Source organism: Procambarus clarkii, chromosome 56, assembly GCF_040958095.1.
Source record: "Procambarus clarkii isolate CNS0578487 chromosome 56, FALCON_Pclarkii_2.0, whole genome shotgun sequence".
In the NCBI taxonomy this organism is placed as follows: domain Eukaryota; kingdom Metazoa; phylum Arthropoda; class Malacostraca; order Decapoda; family Cambaridae; genus Procambarus; species Procambarus clarkii.
This window is the reverse complement of record NC_091205.1, coordinates 18989906-18998990: the sequence shown is the minus strand read 5'-3', so window position 1 is coordinate 18998990 and position 9085 is coordinate 18989906.

The following is a 9085-nucleotide window of genomic DNA, read 5'->3' as shown; positions in this document are numbered from 1 at the left end:
GTTAAACAGGCTCATAAATTAAGTCTAAAGCCGGACATATGCCAGTAATTTACACAATCCAATATACGGCCGTTTTACAACAAGATTCACGAAAGGTAACACAGCACTGACAAATGTAGAAATAAAGTTCTATCCTCACCTGGCCACCAGCAGCCCTTTACACACAGCACATACGAGTATTGTTCTCAAATATATTACCACTGCGAAAACTTTACCGAATACACCACAATATAACTAAATAATACATAACATAAATGCTTGAAAGATAATCCTATCCCCCAAGAGAAAAAAACTGGTGCTGTACTTATCCAAGAATTAGCAGCTCCACGCGACACATGGATCTATATTTCGTGAATTCACAACACTGACAGTGTTCACAAAAACTGCTGAGGGGAGGGGGGGGGGAAGCATCTCTGCTTGCATACAATGGTGCCAGGTCGATAGAATGGCTTTTTCTCATAATAATTAAAGAAGCAAAGGCTAGTCACTGGCAAGTGCAGGAGACATAAATTACATGCCACATGTAAAAACCAAAACACGCAAATTAAATGATACTTTAACTTTTTTCTACCAAAGAACTTGGCAAGGATGGTGGGAGGAAGAAGGATCGGGCGGTGAAATTCTTGGAAGAGGAATTGGATGTGGAGAGACGAGGCTTCAAAGTTCGGAGGTCTGTCCACCATGGGTTGGCGTTGTGTTTTTGGTCATGGCTTGGAGCTTGAGTTCTTCTTCAGCGGCAGGAGGCGAGTGATGAGGCGGTTTGGTGCTCTTCTGGTTCAGTTAAGGTGCTCTGTCTGGCTTGGAGGAGGTGTCTTCCCTATTGCGTTGGCGAGTTATTTTCTCTGTTGCTTGTTGGTACCTTGGCGAGGAGGTAAACGCACGTATTGTCCCAACACCAACTTTGGTATCGGAGTTCCTTCCGGGTCTTCTTAATCGTAGGTGAAGACGAGTTGTCCTTGCTTGAAATTGAATTTTGGGTCAATGTATCTTCACAACGGATTCTAAACCCATTAATGATACTCTTACCTTTTAAGTTAGAGAAGCGTACGCACCCAAGCCACTGCTGATGGGCACGTGGGGACGCCATTCCTCCTCACGGCGCTGTAACCCATCAGGGTATTCAGGCAAGGTGTTGGGGATCACTGTCTCAACAACCCGTCGCCCCTGAGAGCATTATCAGACTAAAATATCCCCGCACCTCTAAAGGCTGTTATTAATATGCTTGCACTGTGTGGGGCAGAGGGCCTGGCTTAACTCAGGCCCCTGAGGCTCACTATATCTCCTCCCCGCCATCACTGATGGCTGCACCTCCTCCAAGGCCGTCTAAATACATTGATTTTTTTCCCAGTGCTCTTAAAGTACGCTGCTGCTTCCTCTGTGTGATGAATAAACTTGAGAATCTGCAACACGAGGCGTAAACAATACGAGACTATCGACAAGATGCAAATGTAAACAAATAAAACATTAGCTTAACAAAGGAGTGTTTGTTGAGGCAAGAGGCTGTGTAAGCACAGACAGCACCAGACACTAAGGTCACAAGGCTGGGGCACTAAGGTCAGAGGTTGGGACACTAAGGTCAGAGATTGGGACACAAGGTCACAAGGTTGGGACACTAAGGTCACAAGGTTGGGACACTAAGGTCACAAGACTGGGACACTAAGGTCAGAGATTGGGACACAAGGTCACAAGGCTGGGACACTAAGGTCACAAGACTGGGACACTAAGGTCAGAGATTGGGACACAAGGTCACAAGGCTGGGACACTAAGGTCACAAGACTGGGACACTAAGGTCAGAGATTGGGACACAAGGTCACAAGGCTGGGACACTAAGGTCACAAGACTGGGACACTAAGGTCAGAGATTGGGACACAATGTCACAAGGTTAGGGACACCAAGATGAACACCGAAACTCTTGCAAAAATATGTTCTATTTGGAAGACATATGTGGTGACTGTGCTAGTGATGATGGTGATGGTGATAATGATACCAGCAGCTACACAACAATGATAACACTGACAATAAACATAAACCGAAACAAACTATTAAAGAGCAAGACACACAGAACAGCACTACAAGGAAAGGACAAAATTGTGAGGAAAATACAGTAACATAAGGAAGTAACAACCACTAACATAAGACAGATTAAGACAAGAGAAGAAAACCTGATTATCTGGACGAGTTTAAACTGTGGAAACTTTAAGGAAACTGTAGACGAGGAGGATGCGAGGGGACCAACACCCAGGTGACTCCAGTCGCCATATATACCTGTCTAGAGCCACCAGCTGCCATACCTCTCAAGAGCCACCAGCTGCCATACCTCTCTAGAGCCACCAGCTGCCATACCTCTCAAGAGCCACCAGCTGCCATACCTCTCTAGACCCCACCAGCTGCCATACCTCTCAAGAGCCACCAGCTGCCATACATCACACAGCAACAAGCTCCCAGCACCATGACGGCCGCTTATACAAACGAGCATCCGGTCACTAATGCCAACGGCCATAGTGTGAAGAGCCTCAAGTTGAACGATAAGCTCACAGTACTACACATCAGACCGCCCCCTTCATAAATATAAGTAAAGGAAACAAACACACCCGTTATAGAGTGTAAGACCCAACCCCCCAACTCCCTCCTCCGTTGAGACAAAACAACATCAGCGTCGGGGTGTCCAACCCGCCGACAGGGAGTCAGAAACCACTTCAATAGGTTCTCTCCACCGGCCACTCGAGGCGATAAGCTCCACCTCTTACGTAATCTGTGGCTAATGAGCATAGCCAATGTTGCCACGAATGATTCATATAACTTTATTACCACTCAAATGGACCTGTAATGGTATCGTTGACTCAGGGTATCGTGGCGTCAATAACTAGTCGTTTTAGGAAGTGTGTTATACTGTGCTGGGATCCCCGTGTTCTGTGCTGTTCTCGAGAACAATGTTCCCCATGTGCGATACCGTTCCTTAACGCCAAGCGGAACTTGAGCGAAGCTGGTGAAGCGACGACCAGGTTTTTTTGCAGTGGTGTGGAGGTGGCGAAGGACTTTGTGGGTGTCGCGTTGCTGGCGGCTAGGGTCGGGTCGCTAGCCCCCATCCTCCTGCTGCCGGATGGGACGGAACAGTGGTCCTCCTGCTGCCGGATGGGACGGAACAGTGGTCCTCCTGCTGCCGGATGGGACGGAACAGTGGTCCTCCTGCTGCCGGATGGGACGGAACAGTGGTCCTCCTGCTGCCGGATGGGACGGAACAGTGGTCCTCCTACTGCCGGATGGGACGGAACAGTGGTCCTCCTGCTGCCGGATGGGACGGAACAGTGGTCCTCCTGCTGCCGGATGGGACGGAACAGTGGTCCTCCTGCTGCCGGATGGGACGGAACAGTGGTCCTCCTGCTGCCGGATGGGACGGAACAGTGGTCCTCCTGCTGCCGGATGGGACGGAACAGTGGTCCTCCTGCTGCCGGATGGGACGGAACAGTGGTCCTCCTGCTGCCGGATGGGACGGAACAGTGGTCCTCCTGCTGCCGGATGGGACGGAACAGTGGTCCTCCTACTGCCGGATGGGACGGAACAGTGGTCCTCCTGCTGCCGGATGGGACGGAACAGTGGTCCTCCTACTGCCGGATGGGACGGAACAGTGGTCCTCCTGCTGCCGGATGGGACGGAACAGTGGTCCTCCTGCTGCCGGATGGGACGGAACAGTGGTCCTCCTGCTGCCGGATGGGACGGAACAGTGGTCCTCCTCCTGCCGGATGGGACGGAACAGTGGTCCTCCTGCTGCCGGATGGGACGGAACAGTGGTCCTCCTGCTGCCGGATGGGACGGAACAGTGGTCCTCCTGCTGCCGGATGGGACGGAACAGTGGTCCTCCTGCTGCCGGATGGGACGGAACAGTGGTCCTCCTGCTGCCGGATGGGACGGAACAGTGGTCCTCCTGCTGCCGGATGGGACGGAACAGTGGTCCTCCTGCTGCCGGATGGGACGGAACAGTGGTCCTCCTGCTGCCGGATGGGATGGAACAGTGGTCCTCCTGCTGCCGGATGGGACGGAACAGTGGTCCTCCTGCTGCCGGATGGGACGGAACAGTGGTCCTCCTGCTGGTGGATGGGACGGAACAGTGGTCCTCCTGCTGCCGGATGGGACGGAACAGTGGTCCTCCTGCTGGTGGATGGGACGGAACAGTGGTCCTCCTGCTGCCGGATGGGACGGAACAGTGGTCCTCCTGCTGCCGGATGGGACGGAACAGTGGTCCTCCTGCTGGTGGATGGGACGGAACAGTGGTCCTCCTGCTGCCGGATGGAACGGAACAGTGGTCCTCCTGCTGGTGGATGGGACGGAACAGTGGTCCTCCTGCTGCCGGATGGAACGGAACAGTGGTCCTCCCCAGCTTGCTATATATGCTGAAGTCTATTTTACACCATCACATGGTTCATGTTGACTTCTACTTTTGTTCCCATTAAAGTGATTTATCAAAGGCTTTCGCACTAGAAAGTGAAGGGACGACGACGTTACGGTCCGTCTTGGACCATTCTCAAGTCGATTGTGATACAAGTAAACAATCTTCTTTATATACTAATCTTCACAATCTTCTTTCAAGTCGATTGTGAAGTAAACTTCACAATCGACTTGAGAATGGTCCAGGACGGACCGAAACGTCGTCGTCCCTTCACTTTCTAGTGTGTGGTCTGGTCAACATACTTCAGCCACGTTATTGTGACTCATCGCCTGCAAAAGGCTCTCATAATCAATCACAACTACCTCGACAAAAGGCACTCAACAACCACTCACTCACACTCTAATAGAGCCCAGTAGGCTGAGGAATTTGTACACCAGTTGATCGACAGGTGAGAAGCGGGGCCAAAGAGCCAGAGCTCAACCCCAGCAAACACTACTAGGTGAGAACTCTGGCACCACACACACTTCTCTAACACAGTTATGCCAAGTTGTTGTTCACTTCCCAGTCGTTAGTGTCACGCCAGAGTCCCGGTCGTCATGTCCGGGAGGAGGGGGGGGGACAGGGTCCTCTAGAGTTACCTGGCACTCCCGGGGTCCCCCTGGCACTCCCGGGGGCTCCTGGCACTCCCAAGGGCCCCCTGGCACTCCCCGGGGCCCCCTGGCACTCCCGGGGGGCCCCTGGTACTCCCGGGGGACCCCTGGCTCTCCCAAGGGCCCCTCTGGCACTCCCAAGGGCCCCCTGGCACTCCCAAGGGACCCCTGGCACTCCCAAGGGACCCCTGGCACTCCTAAGGGCCCCTCTGGCACTCCCAAGGGCCCCCTGGCACTCCCAAGGGCCCCCTGGCACTCCCAAGGGCCCCCTGGCACTCCCGGGGCCCCCTGGCACTCCCGGTCCCCCCTGACACTCCCGGGGCCCCCTTGACACTCCCGGGGCCCCCCTGACACTCCCGGGACCCCCCTGACACTCCCGGCCCCCCCCTGACACTCCCGGGGCCATGTACAAAGAACAGAGTTCATGTACAAAGTTATCACCAGTTTGAGACTCGGTGTTTACTTCTAGATAACAGGGGCATCAGGGTGAAAGAAACTTTTTGCCCATTTGTCTCCGCCTCCACCGTGGATCGAACCCGGAAACTTAGTGACTACGAATCCGAAGCGCTGTCCACACAGCTGTCAGGCCCCTGGGGAAAGGGGGGGGGAGAACAGGTGTGTGGGGGAACAAAACATTGATTAACAGTTGAGAGGCGGGCCGAAAGACCCAGAGCTCAACCACCGCGAGCACAACTAGGTGAATTCACTATCTTTCACACACAAGTGGAAACCGAGTACCCAAATGAGCCACAGAGACATAAGAAAGAACGTTTCCAGTGTCAGAGTAGTTAGTAAATGGAATGCACTAGGAAGTGATGTGGTGGAGGCTGACTCCATACACAGTTTCAAATGTAGATATGATAGGGACCAGTAGGCTCAGGAATCTGTACACCAGTTGATTGACACTTGAGAGGCGGGACTAAAGAGCCAGGGGCCAGATTCACAAAGCAATTACGCAAGCACTTACGAACCTGTACATCTTTTCTCAGTCTTTGGCGGCTTTGTTTACAATTATTAAATAGTTAATGAGCTCCGAAGCACCAGGAGGCTGTTTATAACAATAACAACAGTTGATTGGGAATGTTTCATGCATGTAAACTGTTTAATAAATGTAACCAAAGCCATAAAAAATTGAGGAAAAATGTTCACGTTCGTAGGTACTTGCGTAACTGCTTCGTGAATCTGGCCCCAGAACTGCCCCCCCCCCCCCAAGAACAACTAAGTGAGTACAACCTAAGTGTTCACCATAGGGAGAAACCATTCTAGCCATTTTGCGTATCTTCACTCCACTAGATTCCCAAGTGCTTAATTGCACACTAGTTTCTCTATCAGCTATCTCACCCTGTCAGAGTAAAAGAGACAAATGTATGTGAATGCATGTGTGTGTGTATGTATATGTATGTGTATAAAGTATATATGGAAGCTGATCAGAATTACATTTCACCTTTGTAAATGCACATTAATGACACTATGTAAAAGACACATCTAACACTTTATGTAGGGCATACGTAAATCTGTGTATCTATGTATTTACGTATGTAGGTTAGCTTAGCATTTTAAAAGCACCGAATCACCTTCTGTGGTTGAGTGTTCAATAAACCCTTGAACTATATGTTTAACACTTCTCTAACCCTGTCCATGGAGGACAGAAGAAAATGTATATATGCTGGTTAGCATTGTAAATGTGTGGCCACGTCTGTGGTAGAAAATAATAATAATAAAAAAACTACATTCTCATGATGATGTAAATAAATAACAACTTTGGGATATTGTTTTCCTCACTAACGACGGCTCCCTCCACCCCCAAATACATACCATTGCGCCCCTCAGTATAATACTTGAGATTTTTTTAAGCCTCATATATATACAAGCTTCAATCTCAATTATACGGCTCCAATTTGAACAATGTGCGAGGGGAAAATATAAAAGATTATAGTTGGCCAGATCAATTTTGGGTCGGTCAGAAACGGCAAAAACGGATTTATGTTACATGTATTTTTTTTTTAGCGTGGCTTGCATATATTGCCATTAGCTTATATGGCAGCTGTGGCCAATGGTGAACCTTGCCTAACACTGTAACAATGAATCCAGACAATGTCTGCATATGTGCAGGAAATTGGTTCCTGAATTCATAGTTTTTAAAGCAGATACGACAAAACAAAGGGGTCGAGAGTCTTTGTATTATAGTGCGTTAGAAAGACCGGGCCCATTAGCTGAAACACGATCATGCAAACTGTTATGTAAGTACTATACTGGGTACTTAAATCACTTTGACTACACTTAGTTTAATTTGTTCTTGATTTAAGTCCATCAACAAGTGAAATTACCCATTTTCTATGACCACACAAGATTCTTTATCTACCAGAATGAAAGTAAAGCCCTCACGCAGGCGAGGAGTCACAATAACGTGGCTGAAGTATGTTGACTAAACCACACACTTGAAAGTGAAGGGACAACGACGTTTCGGTCCGTCCTGGACCAAACTCAAGTCGATTGTGAGTTCTCACAATCGACTTGAGAATGGTCCAGGACGGACCGAAACGTCGTCGTCCCTTCACCTTCTAGTGTGTGGTCTAGTCATGAATAAAACCCTCGCATTAAACCATCAAGATTCCTCAGGTTCACAGAATATAATATAACTTCTTATTGTTTTGCATCTTACAGTGAAACCACGAACGTCTTACTGGAAAAATTCATCAATTGCTAATTTTATTATAATTCTGTAATAAGACATTCAAAACATACAGCAGGTACTTTATGATCTATTAAATCGCAGTAATAACTAGGTGCGCAACTAATAGGACCACTGGGGACCAAACGCCGACATGCAAAATGCCAAGCCTTTGCTGTAACGACCAATCCCAAGTGAGGTCAACCGGACGAGGTAGGAATAATTAGTCAGAAAATGTCCTTTCTCCACCAGCGCCACCTTACGATCGTACCTTCTCCACGGCACACCGGGAAGGCCTATTGTTCCGCTCTTACTGGAGGCTCGGTGGCTAAGTTGTTGGTTAGAGAGAAAATGCGTGCCAGCAGGAGGCTGAGAGGACGTCCGACCGCAGAGATGCTGCGGGACTGCAGAGATGCTGCGGTCGGACAGCACTGGCCGACACACGTGTGCCTCTCTCCACCGTCTTCATGCATGGTGGAACACACAACTCTGGCGCCACTCGACCTTCCCAGCCTCCCTGTCTGCTTCGTGGCTTTATATATTGAGTCTTCCAAGTCAATACTCTCCATGTGGACGCTCGGTGCAGCACGCAGCATACCTCGAAGGAGAAGTTTGTCCAGGATATAAAATTAGCACAAAGGATACCTTGCTGGACATGTTGAATCGCAGTTATTTTGGAGTGGTTGTGGCGAGGTAATTGATCGTGCGGTGCGTGTTGATGAGGTGTACTTGGAAGGCGACAATCTACGCAGGTCTTGGTACATACATACGATAAACCGGTCATGTCTCACTCACTTCCTCTGACCTCTTCTTTACATACATATACCTCCTACACTCCACTCTTCTATTGCATCTTGACGACGCTGATCACCACCATCAGAGGTCAACCGGAAGCTGTTCATATCCAAGTGACACTTGTCCTACAAGCTGTTAGTGTGTGGGAGTCTTCTCTACAATGATATCATTAGCGACCTTAACGCCCGGTAAATGAGGTCACACCACATGCAGGAATCCAGATAAATATCTATTAAGTTTCTTCAAGGCCAGGTGTTAAGTGTGCAGCGTCACTAACACTGGCGAGAGTCATTATAGCGGCAGTACTGCCTCGGGGCCGCCGCCTCCTCCCTACACGGGCTGCCTCTACTGCCACACAACAATCTTATGTAAAAAAGCACATCTTTCTCTGATGCTAAAAGTGTTGGTATTGCTGGTGATGACACGACAAGCGTGACTATACTACGACTGCTACTACTCGTACAATTATAATACATGCACAGCTTTACTATTTTAGTAAATAAATAACTAAGAGTGTGATACCACACCCGATGTATGCGTCACCCATCCTCCCACTACAGTCTGGTTGAACTCAAGAGCTGTCAC